This window comes from Lactuca saligna, chromosome 9, assembly GCF_052625555.1.
Source record: "Lactuca saligna cultivar CGN05327 chromosome 9, ASM5262555v1, whole genome shotgun sequence".
Lineage (NCBI taxonomy): Eukaryota > Viridiplantae > Streptophyta > Magnoliopsida > Asterales > Asteraceae > Lactuca > Lactuca saligna.
Window position 1 is genome coordinate 71,020,923 of NC_136425.1, and position 20,864 is coordinate 71,041,786.

A 20,864-nucleotide genomic window follows, 5' to 3' on the forward strand; every position below is an offset into this window, starting at 1 on the left:
TCCAAAGGACCCTATACTTGAGTTTACTCTCCATATATCATCACACATGGAGTTCACGGTTGTAAACTCTTGAGTTTACGGCCGTAAACTCACAATCTTGGTGATATTTTGTGTTTTGAAGTCCCAAATGATCCCTAGAATTATTCCAACATGGTGGTTAAATTCTTGGAAGGGTTTAAGGCATAGAAACACCCCTTTGAGGAGTTTACAGCCCTAAGGCCATTTCCCTTAGAGTTTGCAGCCGTAAACTCTTAAGGATGGTTTTTTTTATGCTTTCAAGTCTTATTCACATGTAGTATAGGTCTCAAACTTTTATTCCAATCATATCAAGGCCTTTGGCACACTTTGGTGCCTTTGTTTGATGTTCACAGCCCAAGAACCTTATTAGGGTCGTGAACTCACTTTGAGGGGTGTTCTTGATGTGTTTAAGGCCCTTGATTAAATGGGAACAAGTCTATGTAAATGCCTAAGGCTTTAGGTGCCTTAAAAGCACCCTTTTGTGCATGATTTTGGAGTTCACGGTCCAAGATCCTCTTGGGCCGTGAACTCCCAAAATTGGGTGATTCTTTGATGTTTTCTTGTCCCTAATACACTTCTATACAAGCCCAAAGTAGTATCATATCACGGGGACAGGTCTAGGCTTTGTTTCGGGAGTTTACCGCCCAAGAACACCTTGGGGGGTAAACTCCTAAATCTAGTGATTTAGCCATCTAAATCATGTTATAAACACATATTAAGCTATCCAACACTACTAGCAAGAGGTACTCACATTTTGGGATAAAACCCCGAAGATCCGTGAGAGAGAAAATGGGTTTTCTCTAGTTGGAAATGCGAATAATGAATGAATTTGGTTCAAAATTCTATTTATAGTCCTGAGATTTTTGGCAGAAAATATTTTATTCCCGAAATGATCTCTAATATAATAGAGTGTTGGAATAACAGTGTTGCACAAAATTCTAGTGCATCCACTCTCCCGATATTTCCTGAAGTGTATACCCTAAATTACTCAAACTTATACGGAAAAGTCTGAAAGTTTACTGTGAATGATATAACTTCTATTGAAGTGTTATTGTTTATACAGAATGGAAATTCCGGGTTGTCACACGACGTGATTCCAGTCATTTTTCTTTTTCTTTGTATTTCCGTTTTTGTTTATTTTTCCGTTTTTTTTTTTTTGTTTTTTTTTTTTTTGCAGTAGTTCATGACCAGAGGTTCCAACATGCTTTTAGTGCCACCATTTGAAGATCCAGAGTCGGTCACTCACAAAAAGATGGATAAGAACGCAGGAGTAAACGAAACACCGAAGAAGTCATCTTTCAAAGATCTCAAATTAGTCTTTGGAAAGACAACAGGAAAGAAAGGGGGAGAATCCAGTACATCATCAAAAGACAAAAGAAAATTAGAGAGCTTTGAACAAAATCCAAATCAAAAGGAAAGCGAATACGATATCGAGCCCGAATTCGAACTAGAAAGGAGTGAACCCAAAGAAGAGCCAGAAAATGAAATGGCGAACATTGAGGATATGTCTATGGGAGCATACAAGAAGCGGATAAGAGATGATGTTGGTCCCGGTCTATTACAACCTACAATTCCCGCCACTGCAACATTCGAGTTGAAAGGACACATTCTTACTGCACTGAAGGATGTACCATTTAATCGAAAGGATCATGAGGATGCTTACAATCATTTGGATGAAGTCAATGATATTGCGGATTATTTTAAGTCCCAAATGTTCTAAGAGAGACCGTGTTGTTAAGGATGCTTCCTGTCACTTTTAAGGGAGCTGCAGAGAGTGGTTGAGGGCACTTCCACCTGGTTCAATCACTACTTGGGCACAGATGAGAGAGAAATTTTTGGAACAATTCTACCCACCATCCAAAATAGCTAAACTCAAGAAGGCAATAGCCAACTTTGAGCAAAATCTGGGTGAATCACTTTACGAGGCATGGGAGCGTTATAAAGGGTTGCTAAGAAATTGTCATCAAAATGACTTTAACATACAACAATAAGTATCAATATTTTATGATGGTGTGAATGTCATGACAAGGCAACTCCTTGATTCTCAAGGACCACTAACTAAAGAAAATCTAGGGGAAGTCAGGGAGTTGGTTGAAGAATTTGCAAAGCATTCTCATGAGTACCACAATCCAAGAAATGAAGGAGTTAAAGGAATTGGGGGCGGAAATTATAAAGACATGGTTGATGTACTAACTATGCTTGACACCATGGATAGAAGAATGACCAAGATGGACCAGTCAATTCATGCCATTAGAGTTGGATGTGAAAGATGCAATGGTCCACACTTGACAAAAGAATGCCACTTGGATGAACATGGAAATAAAAAGGCTCAAGTTTGCTATTCTAGTAGGGATAAATATGATGAATATTGGAGAAAACCCAAGAAGGAGTGGTTGCCATATGAAGAGTACAAGAAGCAAAAAGAAGAAAAATATAGGCAGACAGGTAGAGACTTCTATCAAAAGGAACAACCACCAGACGAAAAGAAGTTGACTTAGAGAATGTGTTAGCTTCTTTTATGGAGGCTTATGAGAAAAGGCATGATGAAACGGATGCAGTGATAAGGGAACATCTAGAATATCATGAAGGAATAGTAAGCTTTGCTAAGAAATCACCAAGCATCGATCCATAATATTGAAGTCCAACTAGGTCAACTAACTACTCTCAAACAAGATAATTTATCTCTAAAAATTCCCGAGAAAAAACCTCATTCGCAAGTCATGATGATTGAAACTGAAGAAGAGGCTATTTCTAAGTTCCTAGAAGCATTAGAAGTAGAGCCACAAATGTCCGAACCAAATCCGAAAAAGTCAAAAACTGAAGAAAATTTTTTTGCTGAAACACCAAACTCACGATGTGAGACTTCAAGGCTCACGACATTTGAAACGACCCAAAAACACGACCCAAAATTTTTCGTTTTTCAATATAATCAAAACCATAATATAAGTAACATAACATAAAACATACGCGATGTATCCCCAAAACATAATAAAATATTGTGCGGAAAACTGTATCATACTACATCAACCCAAAACATCAAGAGACATCCCCAGGATAAAAGCTATGCTGTGGTGTGTGCGATGCTGTCACCCCGAGCTCTTCCCTTTGCTTGCGGAAGTACCTGAAACCAAACTGAAACTGTAAGCACGAAGCTTAGTGAGCTCCCCCAAACTACCACATACCATACAATAACATATAAACACATATTGGGCCTTGCCCACTGCATCGGGCCGAAGCCCGGAAACTGCATCGGACCGAAGTCCGGAACTGACTGGGACCTTGTCCCCTGCATCGGACCGAAGTCCGGAACTAACTGCATCGGACCGAAGTCCGGAACTAACTGGGACCTTGTCCCCTGCATCGGACCGAAGTCCGGAACTGACTGGGACCTTGTCCCCTGCATCGGACCGAAGTCCGGAACTAACTGCATCGGACCGAAGTCCGGAACTGACTGGCTGAACATGGCATAGCATAACACATCAACTAGTATAACACATATACGACATTCTACATCGGGCCGTGGCCCGGAACACATAATACTTAACACATAAAACATAGCACATAAATCCTGTTCGAGCCACGAAGGCATCGAACATACTAACTACTGCATCGGACCTAAATCCGGAAGCCACTGCTAACTGAACGGGCCGGCATTGTGGCCTTAGACCCGTTCCTACTGGAAGGAAACTCACCTCGTAAGCTGGCTGCTGAGTGTGTGGCTCGGGAAGCTAACGGCGGCTGCTCCTAAATCTCCTCGGCTACAAGTCCATAAACACACTCAATCAAATACTAAACACTGCGCTTGGGGTAGAATGACTCTTTACCCTCGGTCAAAGTCAACTCTCTTTTGGGTTGACTCGCCGAGTTGGGCCACCCAACTCGCCGAGTCCTACATCTCACTTTTCACTCTTACTCGCTGCTACTCGTCGAGTCTGGCATCGACTCGACGAGTACCCTCTTGATCCAAGAACTCAGACAATCTTCATCCGACTCGCCGAGTCGTATGAACAGACTCGACGAGTTGTTCTTGATCCCAAGAAGATTGCCTTGGACTCGCCGAGTTGATGAACAACTCGCCGAGTCCCTCCATCACTGAGTTTACCCTCAACTCGCTGAGTCCACTCCCTAACTCACCTCGTCCACTCGACACTAATAAAACTGAAGGACTTCGGGACTCGCGACCCAACTCGTCGAGTCGTTCTTCCGACTCGCCGAGTTGCCGCCATGCAACTGATTTTTACTCGATTTTGTTTGAATCCAACGCATACAATTGATAGATCTGAGTCCAATAAGATGTTTTACCACGTAAAGTTTCCAACTTTACGTGCACAACCTCATGAATAAGGGAAATAAGGCTAAAAGATGCATAAAATGGGTAGATCTATGGTTATCATGCAATATAACTCCAAAAAGACAGTAGATCTGGGCTCTACAACACCCCAACATTCAGATCCATAGCTATTTCGACTTAATAAGACGTTCATGCAAGTGTAAGGCTTGGAATAAGCATCAACTAGCTCTTAGGAGAGCTCTAATGGAAGTTTAAAGCATATAACAAGATGGAACTCCGAAAATACCTCAATTAACTCTGATTTGGCCTTGGATCTTTGCACTACCACACTTCTCCTTGCTTCTTCCTTCTTCTCCTTCTTCACACCTTCACAAAATGGCACCAAAACACATATAAGCTCTTCAAGGGAGGTTTAGGGTTCTTACACTGCGTTCTCAGGGTGAGGGAGGCGAGAATGGGGGCTATAAGGTGGTTTAAATAGTGGGCAACCCGGGGAATTTAGGGTTTCACCCAGACAGATGGACTCGCCGAGTCAGGGATATGGACTCGCCGAGTCCCCGGCTCACGCGTGCCCTCAGGCGCGACCCTACTCGGCGAGTCAGGCTAGAACTCGCCGAGTCCCTCTTGAAAAACTCACTATAATTACCAATAAATCAACATACCGGGAACGGGTCGTTACAATTCTCCCCCACTTGCCTCAGACTTCGTCCTCAAAGTCTGCTACGGCTGGGTCTGCAAATAACTCTGGGTAGTGCGCTCTCATTTCCTCTTCAGCCTCCCACGTCCATTCAGACCCCTTCCGGTGCTGCCACTGCACCTTTACTAGCTGAATTACCTTGTTCCTCAAGGTCTTGGTCTTCCGTTCCAGAATTGCGACCGGCTTCTCGATATAATTTAGGCCGCTATCAACCTGAATGTCCTCTAAGGGAACGACTGCTGTCTCATCCACCAAACACTTCCTCAACTGCGACACGTGGAAGGTGTTTTATATCTGACTAAGCACCTCAGGGAGATTTAACCGATAAGCAACCCGACCCACCCGGGCCAAAACCCTGAAAGGACCAATAAATCTGGGGCCCAATTTGCCCCTCTTCCGGAACCTGATGACACCCTTCCAAGGTGAGACTTTCAGAAGAACCATATCTCCCACCTGGAACTCCAAGTCCGAACGCCTCCTGTCGGCGTAGCTCTTCTACCGACTCTGCGCAGTCTGCAGCCTACTACGGACCTGCTGGATCAATTTCGTCGTCTTGAGCACCACTTCGGTGCTCTCTATAACTCGCTGACCGACCTCGCCCCAACAAATCGGGGTCCTGCACTTCCTGCCATATAACATCTCAAAAGGAGGTCGATCAATACTCGCATGATAACTGTTGTTATACGAGAATTCCGCTAACGGAAGATACGTATCCCAACTGCCCCCAAAATCTAAAACACATGCCCTAAGCATGTCCTCGAGAGTCTGAATCGTCCTCTCGCTCTGCCCGTCAGTCTGAGGATGAAAAGCGGTGCTAAAATGGAGACGATTACCCATCTCATCGTGGAATCGCTTCCAGAATCTGGACGTGAAACGAACATCTCGGTCCGACACCACCGATACCGGCACTCCATGACGTGCCACAATCTCTCGCACATAGATATCGGCTAACTTTTCCGCCGATATACTCTCCTGAATCGGAATAAAATGGGCACTCTTCGACAACCGATCCACTACTACCCATATCGAGTCCACCCCGCGTGCGGTCCTGGGGAGTTTGGTGACAAAATCCATGGTGATATCCTCCCATTTCCACACGGGAATGTCTAACGGCTGCATTTTACCGTGAGGTCTCTGGTGCTCCGCCTTGACCTTCCGGCAGGTCAAACATCTCTCCACATACCAAGCGACATCTCGCTTCATGTAGGGCCACCAATAATCAGATCGAAGATCTCGATACATCTTCGTCGCTCCTGGGTGGATAGAAAATCGAGACTTATGAGCCTCGTCCATCAATACTTGCCGTACCCCACCCCAGTCCGGTACCCACACCCTACCATGAAGCGTCAACAAACCCCGACTATCGTAATCAAACGAAGCTACTCGGCCCACTATCCTCTCGCACTTCTGCCTCTCCTCCTTGAGGCCCTCCATCTGAGCCTCCTTGATCCGCTCTAACAACGGAGTGATCACTGTCATCCTCATACACAGATCTCTGATAGGGGCCGCCGACACCTTACGGCTCAGGGCATCGGCCACCACGTTGGCCTTCCCTGGATGATAAATGATCTCACAGTCATAGTCCTTCAGCACGTCTAACCATCTCCTCTGCCTCATGTTCAAACTCGGCTGATCCATAAGATATCGCAAACTCTTGTGATCCGTGTAAATAGTACAGCGGACCCATAAAGGTAATGTCTCCAAATCTTGAGGGCAAACACAACTGCCCCCAGCTCCAAATCGTGGGTAGGATAATTAGCCTCGTGAGGCTTCAACTGTCTCGAGGCATAAGCTACCATATGGCCTCGCTGCATCAATACTGCTCCCATACCTGTGATCGAAGCATCACAATAGACTACGAAATCCTCCACTCCCTCTGGCAAGGTAAGGATCGGAGCCTCGCACAATCTCTGCCTGAGAGTATCGAACGCCGCCTGCTGCTCAGGCCCCCAACGAAAAACCACCCACTTCTTGGTTAGCCGGGTGAGCAGCACTGCTATTTTGGAGAAGTCCTGAATAAATCTCCGATAATACCCTGCCAACCCCAGGAAGCTCCGAATCTCAGATGGAGACCTCGGGACCTCCCACTGCATCACGGCCTCGATCTTGGCCGGATCTACCAAAATACCCTTCTGGTTGACGAGATGACCAAGAAACTGCACCTCGCGCAACCAGAACTCACACTTGGAGAACTTTGCGAAAAGTCTCTCCCTCCTCAAAGTCTCCAACACCTCCCGCAGGTGCTCCTCGTGCTGCCCCTGTGTCTTGGAATACACCAAGATGTCATCTATAAACACTATCACCGACCGATCCAGCATCAGTCTGCACACGCGGTTCATGAGATCCATGAACGCGGCTGGGGCATTGGTGAGCCCAAATGGCATCACCACGAACTCATAATCACCATACCGGGTCCTGAAAGCAGTCTTCTGTACATCCTCATCACTAACCCTCATCTGATGATAACCGGAGCGTAGATCAATCTTGGAGAACCAAGACGCTCCCTGAAGCTGGTCAAACAAGTCATCTATCCTTGGAAGTGGGTAACGGTTCTTCACCGTTACTTTGTTCAACTCCCGATAATCAATGCACATACGATGCGACCCATCCTTCTTCCTCACAAATAAGATCGGCGCTCCCCAAGGCGAACTGCTCGGCCGAATGAAACCCTTGTCTAACAGCTCCTGAAGCTGTGTAGACAACTCCTGCATCTCAGGGGGAGCAAGTCGATACGGTGCTTTGGCTATCGGAGCCGCACCAGGAACTAGGTCGCTCCTGAACTCAACCTGCCTTTCTGGAGGTATCCCCAGCAAATCCTCGGGAAACACATCCGAGTAGTCACGAACAATAGGAACATCATCAATCGTCGTCTTTCCCTTCTCCCGGGCATCCATGACGTAAGCTACAAAACCGGCGCAACCCTGCTGAACATAGCGCCTTGCCCTTGCGGCGGAACAAAAGATCGGTCCTCGCTGGGACCTCTCGCCCTGAATCACTATCTCTCCCCCACTGGGAGTGCGAACCCTCACTAGCTGAAGCTCACAATCAATCACCGCCCCATTGGGGCTCAGCCAATCCATGCCCACAATAACTTTATTCCCACGCAGGGGAATAGGAACCAGGTCCACTGAAAACTGCTCATCAAATATCTGAAGGGAACACCCTCTATGTACTCTGCCGACCCTCACGGTCCTATCATCTGCTATCTCAACCTCTAATGGACAATCCAGCTCCCCTGGAGCTCTGCTAAATCTTTTGCTAAGCGCAAGCGATACAAATGATCGGGTAGCCCCTGAATCGAACAATACCAAAGCAGAAATGCCGTTCACAGAGAACGACCCTAAATAAAACATACCCACATAAGTAATACTCAACCGATATAATAACAATTAAAGATGAAGGAAAGATTCATACCCATCACCACATCAGGAGTCGCTCGCGCCTCCTCTGCTGTCATCTGAAATGCCCTGCTCTTCGCCACTGGCGCATCAGCTCGGCCCTACCGGCCATCCGTAATCCTCAAGGTGGCAGGGGCAGGTGCAACCACCTTCCCTGTTGCAGCTAAGCTGGGACACTGGGACCTTTTATGTCCCCTCTGATTTCACTGAAAGCAAATCAGATCTGATGCTGTAACCATAGTAGCAGGGGCCGTACAATCCCTACTCAAATGCCCAGTCCGACCGCACTTGTAACAGCCGGAACTCCCTGCCTTGCACGCCCCCTCGTGCAATCTCCCACACTTGCCACACCGACCGTGGCTCTGCTGACCCCTAGACCTGTGATCTGAAACCTTGGGCTTTTTGCCCACACTGCCTGAACCCGAAACCGCCTCCGGTTTCCTCTTCTTCTCCATCTCGAGATCAATCTCCCTCTCTCTAGCTCTGGCAATCATGTCATCCAGCGTTTTACAACTGGACCGGCTCACAAACATGCGGATGTCACTCCGCAACATCTCATGATAACGGGCCTTCTTCATCTCCTCATCGGTTGCATACTGAGGAACAAGAAGGGCCCTCTCCCTGAACTTGGCGGTGATCTCCGCCACTGTCTCTGTAGTCTGGGTAAGGTCCTGAAACTCCCTAGCTAACTGTTGCACCTCAATGACTGGTGCAAACTCCACCCTGAACCTGGTAGAGAAATCAGCCCAGGTCATGGCATCCAATGCCGCATCATCCCCGATGGCATGTCCGACCTCCTCCCACCAATCCCGTGCCCTGTCCTTCAGAAGACAGGATGCCAATCTGACCTTGTCCCCCTCGAGACACCTGCTAGTGCGGAAAGCGTTGGCCACATCCGCCAACCATCTAGTACTCGCTATGGGATCCCGCGCCCCATGATAGTCTGGAGCCCCGCATGCCCTGAACTCCCTGAACGTAAGTGTGCGCGACCCCATCACGGCCGCCATCTCAGCACGGAAAGTACTCAATCTCTCATCCATCAGCTCTAAAATATCCTCCTTGATCGAACCGAAGATCACAGGAGTCTGCTCCAGTATGATGCGGGTAACCTCAGAAGAAAGGAACTCTCTAGTCTGCTCATCCATCTGCCCGACCTCCGGGCCTGATCCCGATCCTGATCCCCCTCCGGCATCTGAGCTGCCGACTGTTGGTCTCGGACGCAAAACTACCATTCTGAAACATATCATAACCACATCAGAACACTGAAATATCTCAAGGGATCATGACACTACTACTAGCTTCCTGGTCTTGTCTTGGCCTTCCTTGATTCGAGTACTGATCCTCTGCTTTCAGTAGTATGGGCCCCTACTACCTTCCACATCTATCCGTACTTTCCTCAAGAACTGCCTTGACTCCCCCAAGTCACTTCTACCGCTGCTATTCTCTACTACTCTCACCCTAGGCTTGCCCTAGAGGAAACTCAAGCTCAATACGACTGGTCCTCAGCTGCTGTAGGTCTCCTCGCAATGCCAGTTAGCCACCACCTAAACACCATCACATGTGATGAGGATCAGATAATCCTTCAAGTAAAAGATCCGTCCCTACAACGGTTGGACTCAAACAAGAGCTGCGCAATAGTGCCAGTTCCAGCACTCTGGGATTATTCAAACCTGATCACATGTGGTGTGACGTGTTCACCTAATGGCTAACTCCCACTACTCAGAACCCCACCAAGCACGAAGCAAGCAGCATTCGGACAAGGGAAACAGACTCAGGCAAAACTATTCTTATGACAAGGAACTGCACTAGCATAGGATGCTGAGCTCATACTATCGGGCATAACCTAAACAGGCTATCCTACTGCTGTCTACTCAATTCTAGCATGCAATACTCATAAAGCTGTAACACATAAGCAGGCACATAAGGAATTCTCCTAGATCCTTAGCCCTATACTAGCATGCTGTTCTACTGAAACTGAAACTGAACAAATAACTTGTATGGGTAATTTGGGAGTACTTACTTGAGCTCGGCTGACCGCATGCACACACCTCTATCTTGTTAAAAAAAAACAATTCTTTCTTTCTAAGTGCTTTCAAAATTCTTTTTGTAAAACATTTTTATTTTACTAAAATCTTTTATTTCCCTTAGTTTGAGTTCAGATACACCCGGAAGTGTATCCGAATCCCTCAAACCAGGGCTCTGATACCAACTTGAAACGACCCAAAATTTTTCGTTTTTCAATATAATCAAAACCATAATATAAGTAACATAACATAAAACATACGCGATGTATCCCCAAAACATAATAAAATATTGTGCGGAAAACTGTATCATACTACATCAACCCAAAACATCAAGAGACATCCCCAGGATAAAAGCTATGTTGTGGTGTGTGCGATGCTGTCACCCCGAGCTCTTCCCTTTGCTTGCGGAAGTACCTGAAACCAAACTGAAACTGTAAGCACGAAGCTTAGTGAGCTCCCCCAAACTACCACATACCATACAATAACATATAAACACATATTGGGCCTTGCCCACTGCATCGGGCCGAAGCCCGGAAACTGCATCGGACCGAAGTCCGGAACTAACTGGGACCTTGTCCCCTGCATCGGACCGAAGTCCGGAACTGACTGGGACCTTGTCCCCTGCATCGGACCGAAGTCCGGAACTAACTGCATCGGATCGAAGTCCGGAACTGAATGGCTGAACATGGCATAGCATAACACATCAACTAGTATAACACATATACGACATGCTACATCGGGCCGTGGCCCGGAACACATAATACTTAACACATAAAACATAGCACATAAATCCTGTTCGAGCCACGAAGGCATCGAACATACTAACTACTGCATCGGACCTAAATCCGGAAGCCACTGCTAACTGAACGGGCCGGCATTGTGGCCTTAGACCCGTTCCTACTGGAAGGAAACTCACCTCGTAAGCTGGCTGCTGAGTGTGTAGCTCGGGAAGCTAACGGCGGCTGCTCCTAAATCTCCTCGGCTACAAGTCCATAAACACACTCAATCAAATACTAAACACTGCGCTTGGGGTAGAATGACTCTTTACCCTCGGTCAAAGTCAACTCTCTTTTGGGCTGACTCGCCGAGTTGGGCCACCCAACTCGCCGAGTCCTACTTCTCACTTTTCACTCTTACTCGCTGCTACTCGTCGAGTCTGGCATCGACTCGACGAGTACCCTCTTGATCCAAGAACTCAAACAATCTTCATCCGACTCGCCGAGTCGTATGAACAGACTCGACGAGTTGTTCTTGATCCCAAGAAGATTGCCTTGGACTCGCCGAGTTGATGAACAACTCGCCGAGTCCCTCCATCACTGAGTTTACCCTCAACTCGCTGAGTCCACTCCCTAATTCACCTCGTCCACTCGACACTAATAAAACTGAAGGACTTTGGGACTCGCGACCCAACTCGTCGAGTCGTTCTTCCGACTCGCCGAGTTGCCGCCATGCAACTGATTTTTACTCGATTTTGTTTGAATCCAATGCATACAATTGATAGATCTGAGTCCAATAAGTTGTTTTACCACGTAAAGTTTCCAACTTTACGTGCACAACCTCATGAATAAGGGAAATAAGGCTAAAAGATGCATAAAATGGGTAGATCTATGGTTATCATGCAATATAACTCCAAAAAGACAGTAGATCTGGGCTCTACAACACCCCAACATTCAGATCCATAGCTATTTCGACTTAATAAGACGTTCATGCAAGTGTAAGGCTTGGAATAAGAATCAACTAGCTCTTAGGAGAGCTCTAATGGAAGTTTAAAGCATATAACAAGATGGAACTCCGAAAATACCTCAATTAACTCTGATTTGGCCTTGGATCTTTGCACTACCACACTTCTCCTTGCTTCTTCCTTCTTCTCCTTCTTCACACCTTCACAAAATGGCACCAAAACACATATAAGCTCTTCAAGGGAGGTTTAGGGTTCTAACACTGCGTTCTCAGGGTGAGGGAGGCGAGAATGGGGGCTATAAGGTGGTTTAAATAGTGGGAAACCCGGGGAATTTAGGGTTTCACCCAGACAGATGGACTCGCCGAGTCAGGGATATGGACTCGCCGAGTCCCCGGCTCACGCGTGCCCTCAGGCGCGACCCTACTCGGCGAGTCAGGCTAGAACTCGCCGAGTCCCTCTTGAAAAACTCACTATAATTACCAATAAATCAACATACCGGGAACGGGTCGTTACAACATTGGTCGAGTCTGAACAAGAAAATTCAGCAAAAGTTCCAGCTTATCGTCCTCCTTTACCATTCCGTCCCGAGCTAATAGTCATCCATTGGAACAGGAGCATTTGGAATTTATGAAGCAAGTAAAGGCTATTCCAATAAATCCTCCTTTTATTGAATTGTTGTCTAAAATTCCCGAATATGCAAGGTTCTTACAAGACTTGATAGATACTCGTCAGCATTTGAAGAAAAATTCCAAGGTGGTTCTTAATGAGCAGGGTTCAAAGGTTGTATTGGGGGGGGGGGGGGGTACCAAAGAAGATGGGAGATCATGGACGCCTTACTCTTCCATGTGAATTTGGGAATAATTTGAAGACTTATGCTTTAGCCGATTCCGGGGCTAGCATAAATTTAATGCCTTTTTCATTTTATCAAAAGCTCAATATTCTGAAGTTAAAGGCTACAAGAATGACCATTCACATGACAAACCGTTCAGTGACACATCCTAGGGGCATTATGGAAGATATCTTAGTAAAAATTAGTAAATTTGTTTTTCCAATTGATTTTGTGGTTATGGACATGAAGGAGGATCATGATGTTTCAATCATCTTGGGTCGCCCTCTACTTAATATTGCTAGTGCTTTCGTTGATATTCACGAATCCAAGCTTACTTTAAGAGTGGGAGATGATGAAGCTACTTTTGGAATAGAGGATGGTTTCCAAGGAAGTGATGTTCAAGGTAAAGTATTTAATATTTATAAAGAAGAAGATGAAGTTGAAGAATTGGAGAATCGTATGGAAGAAGAAGTGAACACAATTCAACAAGTCAAACATAACAAACCAAGAGCATCCGTTCCTTTGGTGTTTGAAGTAATTGCTTATACAAATCCAACTTCTTGGGTGAGTAAGGAAAGCAAATATTTATCAAGTGACTAGGATGAGGTTACTTTTAAAAAAACGAGTTTAGTTATTGATGAAAAGATGGTTCCCATAGAGCAAAGAAATGAAAAATTGGATACTAAAGGGACCAAACGCAAGCTTGAAGTAAATGAAGTGAGGGATAAAAAAGAAAACTCCAAAAAGGCATATATTAGATGATTCCAAACGTACAAAAGGAGATGGAAGGACCAAAAGATTCAAATGGTGATGGACACTGCGGATAATTCAACGTGAGGTGGCACGAAGTCCGGCTCATGACTCCAAGAAAAAGAAGCGCTTCTTGGGAGGCAACCTGAGCTCGGTTCGAAATTTCTTTTCGTTTTGCCTTCAGTTTAGTTTTTGCATTTTTTGTTTTTTTAGGATAATTGATAATCTAATCATCTAATAATTTTATGAATAATAAAAATCGAGTGGGGGTTCCTAAAAATTAAGTGGTAAAACGATTTAAGGTTTTTAATATAAATGATATTATTTTTATAGTCAAAAGTGAACTCACGACGTGAGCCTTCCAGCTCACAACGTGAGCTACCATATGATACGGGTGGGACAAATTTTGCTTTCATATTTTAGCCCAACATTTTTAGCCCAAATAATTAAATGGCCCGAATGTTTTAGCCCATTACCGAACTCATGACGTGAGGTCTTACTTCCCACGACTTGAATTCTGAAATATCTCGGGACCACTGATTAAAGAATCAGGAACCCTTTTTGACCAAACACTTTACCCATATTCACAAAATGAAGTAGATTTCTTGGTCCCCCATCCGATTTTGGCCAAATCCAACACAAATAACCTTTGTGCTTACATAATCCTCCACCTAAGGTAAACAACTCCTATTTTTAGTGTTTTACTTTGACTAATTGGTTTGGTTTAGGGGTTAGTGCTTGTGGCTTGCTTGAATGTCGAAATTATCACTCTAAATGTATGATTCCTTTGTTACATGTTGCTTAAGTATGCTTAGAAATGTCTTATGAGAAAACCCCAACATAGATTAAGACCCAATTTTCATTCTGCCATGACCGATTTTCTGTGAAATACGAACTCACGAGGTGGGTCTGAGAAACTCACAATGTGAGTCCAGGGTATCAGCCAACTGTTTTTGTTAATTGCCTAATATATGGAATATTTTTGTTTGGTCTTTCTTGTTTATTTATTTTTTCAGAAAAATGGCACCAAGGCATGAGGTTCAAGATGACCAAGGCGGGGTTGCTAACTTGCACCCATTTTATGTGTTTCCAAACAACATCTCTCGGGATGTCATTACTAGACACAACAACAGATTAGGGTGGCTTCACAACAAGAAATCTGATGTAGCTCCAACTGTTAATTGGCACAAACTTAGGCAGATTTTCTAGGAATCGTGGGAAAGGGATGTTGAGATATGAGTGCAAACACGTTTAACGGAGATTCTAAAGTCGAGAGTCGAGACCCACAATTAAAAATTAGTGTGGGTGAGTTAAGAGAGAAGATAGAGTCAGTGAGAATAATCATAAAAATAGAGTTTAAGGAGGGTCTTAATCCATAAAGACAAACGGGTTGAAGTGCATACATTAAAAGAAGAATTGGTGGAATTCAGTTTTCTGTCCGCCCAGTTCTCACGACGTGAGCTCTTACTACTCACGTCATGAGGTTGTTACCGAGGGTTTCTAGATTGCACGTATTTGCGACCTAAAGTCGTGAATTTTACCACATCACGTCGTGAGTCTTAAATTTTCACGAAATTGAAGACTTTTCATTCATATTTATTACATGGGTCACCACCATCCTTATTGGAATTATTATGAAGGTAATTATGCCTCAATTTCTCCACCATGCAATGTGGTGTATGCTTTTCCACATTGTTGTTTACGCTTTGGAGATTTTTTTCTGCACCAAAATTGTTGAAGATTGAAGTTTCGATTCCATACTTTTGTCGGCATATTTGCATATCTCACGTATTGAAGATCCAAGTTCCATATTGGAAGAAGTTTGTATTCAAGATGCACAACTTATCCACACATTTGGAGTTCGATCACGCGACTACTGGAGTCTGTTCATTTTTCTCCCTTTTATTGCTTTTAAATTATTTTATGCATACAATGAGGGCATTATATGTAATACGTGTGGGGTAGGGGTAGAAAAAGTAAATTTCTAGAAATTTTAACAATTTTAGAAATAGATTTGAAATAATAATCTAAAAAAATAATTCTAGTAATAATAGTTTAAACTTAATTTGCTAGTGTTGCGTGGGATGATTCGATGAGAGCTCAAATGTTTAATTGAGCCTACATATGTTATAATGTATTTGTGGTTTCCCAAGTCTTAGTGAAAAGTCATGAGTTATGAAAAGGTAATCTGGTAGTTTTTATGGCATAATACGTTTTGCAACCTAAACCTAAAATCTATCCAGGAAAGCTTATGTAGTCATTGCACTTTGACTAATACCTTTAGCCAATAAAGGTTGAAGTTAAGCACCCTTGCGTAATCATGTAGGTTTTGAGAGAAAAAAGTGAGTTAGACATATAAAAAAAAAGAGAGAGAGAAATTACCGAAAAGTGAACAAATTGAAGAATTTTGGAGCTATCAAGTTTGAAGATCAAAAGATCAAAATTCCAAAGAATCAAAAGTTGAAGATACCAAAATCAAACAAAAAGATGGTGAATTCAAAGAAATCAAAGACCAATTATTCAAAGAAGTGAAGAATTCTAAGAGCTTCATTGTGGTATCTAAAGTTGTAATTTCTAGATTATGTATGTTTGGGTTGCTTAACTAAAAATACCTTGAGGTTAAGAAAGATTTCTAAGGATTGATTCACAGGATTGCAGAAACGAGTGTCGTATAAAGTAAGGGGTGAAAGTTCATAAGGATTGTGAGTATTTAGGAGTAGGGAGTTTTAGGAATTATAGATAGAAATATATGCATTGAGGTCTTGGTATAATGGTTGAAATCGAAGTGGATTGTTCTATATGATGCTAGTAATGCAGGTTTAAATTAAATATAATTAGTTTTGCTTGAGGGCAAGCAAAAGATAAGTGTGGGGTATTTTGATATTGTCATATTTATACATATTTTAGGCGATATTTAATTACATTTTAATTAACATCTTGGTTATTGTTGGATTAGTGTCTAAGTCCATAACTATTTTGGTATGTACTTGACCTAATTGTGAGCATGGTCCTTTTGGGTTGCCTTCACACTAGTGACTAGACAAGATGACTACTGAGGAGAGAGGCGGATTTATTGTTAAGAATAATAAATTAGGGTATAAATATGATTTGTTAATATATTATAAGAATAATATATTTTAATTAGGAATCATATTATTAATTTGTATTTAATTAGAAATTAATTAGGAATTAATTACGAGATTAAAGGAATTAATTAAAAGTACAGGGGCTGTTTTGTAATTATTTGATAGTTGGGACTTTGGGCTATTGGATCACCTTTATTAAGGCTTGAACGAAAATCCTAGAAGGATCTAGGATTTTTCATCCAAGGGCTTAAGGAAAGGAGTCCATGGACTTGCTTAGGCCCTAAGCTAAGGGATTAGGGTTTCCACCTTGAAAACCTAGCTAGCCTCAAGTATAAATAGCACCCTAAGGCACAAGAATTCGACCATCCCTTGGATAAAACCTACCTTTCCTCCTCTCTCTTATATTCATACTCTCACTCAACGTGTGTTTGTGAGCCATTAGAGGTACTACACTTGTGGTACTTGCTTTCAAAAGCTAAGGAGATTCAAGGAACTAGTTTTTATTACTATATAACAACAAAAGGTATGTATTCTATTCTCCTATGTGGATTTCGAAAATAGTAGGAGCATGCCAGGTTTCTTTTTGTGTTCATAAAGTTGTATGTCTAATAGTGAAAACATAGATCCAACTCTAGGGTTGCATGCACACATAGGATTGTTTGTATAAAACCTATCAGTTATTTGCATAGATAAATGGTACTTATCAAGTTAATTTATATTTTACAGCCAAAAAGAGGACATTTTGAAGAAAAGAGACTAAAAGCGTTAAAGAATGGAACTTTGGCGGATAAAGACTTGAAAGATGAAAATTCTAGAAAAACACGTTCTCATGACGTCAGTGATAAAGGCTCACGACGTGAGTCAGGACTTTCCAGAAGATAACTATCGTGAATCTAGAGTTCTTGTCAAACACGGATAACAACGATCTCACGATGAGACATCTTTGCTCACGACATGAGTATGGATATTTCAAATTTTATATATCCCTACTATTTGAAAAGGTTGGATGACTTAGAGAGGTTCCAGAAGTCGAAAATCAGAGAGTTTGACGGCCAGGGAATTGGTTTGAACACCAAGGAAGAAGAATTTGATAATTCGATTTTTACTTTTGTACTTTAAACATGTTTTTGATTATAACTTGTTTGTGTTCATTTTTTAGAATGAATAGCTAAATCTAGTTGCTTATGTTAGCGAGACAAAGCTGGAACTCATGGTTTGATTAAATATATTTAGACTTTTCTTGTTGGTTAATGTCTTGTGTTTGATTGATTATACCTAGCATGCTTGATTTGATAACTAGATAGTTCAAACTTCTTATTCTGTGTAGTTAGTGACCATTAATCTGCATGAATTTAAATACCTAGTAATTTAGTGAACATTAGATTATTAGAGTTAAGATCAAATCAATCTTAGTTAAGTAATTGAATTATTGAATTTAGTTGTGGTAGAGAACTCATATAATGAACATAATTGTGTTTGTCAACTCAATCTTACATAGCTCCAAGTCTATTTAATAAATTGATTATGTGTGACCATACATAGCTCTACATGAATTAATTGAATATTAGTAAATTTGGAGTTGAATTGCTAATAATATATTAATTGGTAACCAACAGGAATTGTTATAATTTATATATAAACCATTGAGGGAAAGCGGATTCAAGCTAACAGAATTGTTTTATTAATTTGATAGTTATTGATAAATTAAGTTCGTCTAAACTTGCAAAATAAGATAAAAACCATTACTTTGCTAGAATATTAGGTTAACTTAATAGTAGTTAGATTAATTAATTAAAATTTTTCCCTATGTTCTACCCCGACTTAATCTAACTACATTACAATCCAACTAGGTACACTGCCTAGGTGCAATTTAGTTAGTCAAGTTAGTTAGATTATAAATTTAAAATTAGGTGTAGCTATTTGCACGCATCAATAACCTACCAAGGATCTTCTTGAAAAGTTTGGAAAGAAAAACAAGAACCAAAGAAGAAGATGGAGAAATTACAACCTTTGTAGTTCTTTGGATCCTCTTGGGAGGCTTGGAAACTGATGGAGAATGATGAACTTTAAAGACACCAACAATATATCAACCTGATGTATAATGCTAGTTCTTTTGCATAAAACTCTTAGCTTTATGTTCTTATCAAAATAAGAACATAAAGAGAGCATCAAGAAGCAAGTAATCCTCATGTGTTCTTAACAAAACTAGAGAGAGTGAGATGAAGTGAACAGATTTTGACTTTTTTATGGGTTAAGACAAGAGAATGAAAAAGCCTCACTTTATACAGAAAGTCCTTGGTCCATAAGTTCTTAACACTTTAAGAACCCATGCCTCTAAAGCCTATGTGTTCCCCATGCTTTAATTCATGCCTTTCTTTTGAATAAATTAATCGAAGTCCATATCGGTCTTTTGGGATAGCATAAAAGAAAGCTCACTCGGGCTTGGTTTCCCACCATCACTCTGTATTTTAGTCATATTGTCCATGTTTGTCTTTTTTAGAGTAGTGTTTTTTCATTAAACAAATGAAGATCCCATACTCTCTTTTGTCTAGCCATATTTCAAAATTATAAAGGCAAAAGAAGACATAATCCTGTTATATTTTATAAACCAGGTTTATAAAATATAAACTTTAACTTTTTGGTAAAAGACAAAAGAATTTATCTAGTCCAAAATTTGTGCATGACTTATTAATTCATACCATATGAATTACATGATGTTACTTTCTAATAATAAATTATTATTGCCTAGAAATAAACAATTTCCAATTTAATTATAAGAGTTTATTAAAATCAATTTCTCATTAATAATCAATTATATCAAGTTGTTGTTAGTGTGACCCTTTAGTATCATATGTTAATTAGCAATATCACTTTAATATGATACTTGAGAATACTAGATCTTTCAGTATCTTCTTTAGTGGTTGTGTCCATGATGTGAGGATGTGGTTTTAGATCGGGATTTTTAGATGGTAACCGTTCGTTCACTTGCCTGATATGAGTCTCGATGTTTTTAATGGAAGCTTTTTGGTTTCTAATTGTAATATATGTAGCGTCATGTATTTTCTCAGAAGCTTCCATGAATCTATTGAGCATTGACTCAAAATCAAGTTTCTTCTCGGGTGGTGGTTGTTCTTTTTGGTAGTAGCTTCGTCTAGTTTGCCAATACTTTTCTTATTTAGCCTTCTTCCAATCTTCATCAAAATGATCACCACTAGAGTAGCATACTTGCGCTTTTGGTTCCCGTTATCATCCAAATCACAATCTTTTGTCAAGTGTGGTCCATTGCAATTGTTACAACCTACTTCTATGGCATGTATAGATGGACCCATCTTTGTCATCCTTCGATCCATATTCTCGTGTTTCGCCATCATGGTTGCTAAGTTATCGTTTCCTCTATCTCCAATTCCTTTACTCCTCTTGTAACACCCTCATGAGGGTTATGATATTCTCTAGAGTGCTTCGAGAATTCTTCTGTTAACTCCTTGATTGTAGCGGGATTTTGTTCATCATTGGTCCTTAGGAATCAAGAAGTTTCCTTATGGTGATATTTACCCCGTCATAGAATATAGAAAAAAAAATTTGCATATTGAGATTATGTTGAGGTCAATCTCTTTATAATCCCTTGTATCTCTCCCAAGCTTCATATAAGGACTCGCCATCATTATATTGGAAATTAGAAATCTTCTATTTGAGTTTGGCTATCTTTGAAGGAGGTTTGAATTCTTATATGAATGCTTCATGAAGGTTGGTCCAAGTTCTAATAGTTCCAGGTGCAAGTGACTTCAACCAAATTTTTGCATCTCCAGTAAATGTCACTGGAAGCATTCTCAATAATATTGAATCTCTTTAAACATTTGGAGCATTGAAGTAGTTTGCAATGTCTAATACTTCATCAATATGTTTGAATGCATCTTCATAATCTTTCCTGGAAAATGGAATGTCCTTGAGCATCACGAGAATGTGGCCCTTGAGTTAAAACTTTGTAGCACTGGGTATTGTAGGAGGAATAAGATTGAGATCGTTGTCTTTATGCATTCTCCTCTTGTACTCTTCCATCGACATCTCTGTTATGTCAGCCAGTTCTTCTACT

At 41.9% G+C, this 20,864-nt stretch overlaps 2 non-coding genes across 2 annotated transcripts; one reads left to right on the forward strand and one right to left on the reverse strand.

The window, feature by feature from the left end:
• Nucleotides 1–1,886: 1,886 nt before the first annotated feature.
• Nucleotides 1,887–1,993, reverse strand: LOC145019055 (small nucleolar RNA R71). Its single transcript, XR_013667375.1, has one exon. It is a non-coding gene; the product is annotated as a small nucleolar RNA R71 (small nucleolar RNA).
• Nucleotides 1,994–20,363: 18,370 nt separating this feature from the next.
• On the forward strand, nt 20,364–20,470 carry LOC145019004 (small nucleolar RNA R71). The gene has a single exon (XR_013667323.1). It is a non-coding gene; the product is annotated as a small nucleolar RNA R71 (small nucleolar RNA).
• The last annotated feature ends 394 nt before the right edge of the window (nt 20,471–20,864 follow it).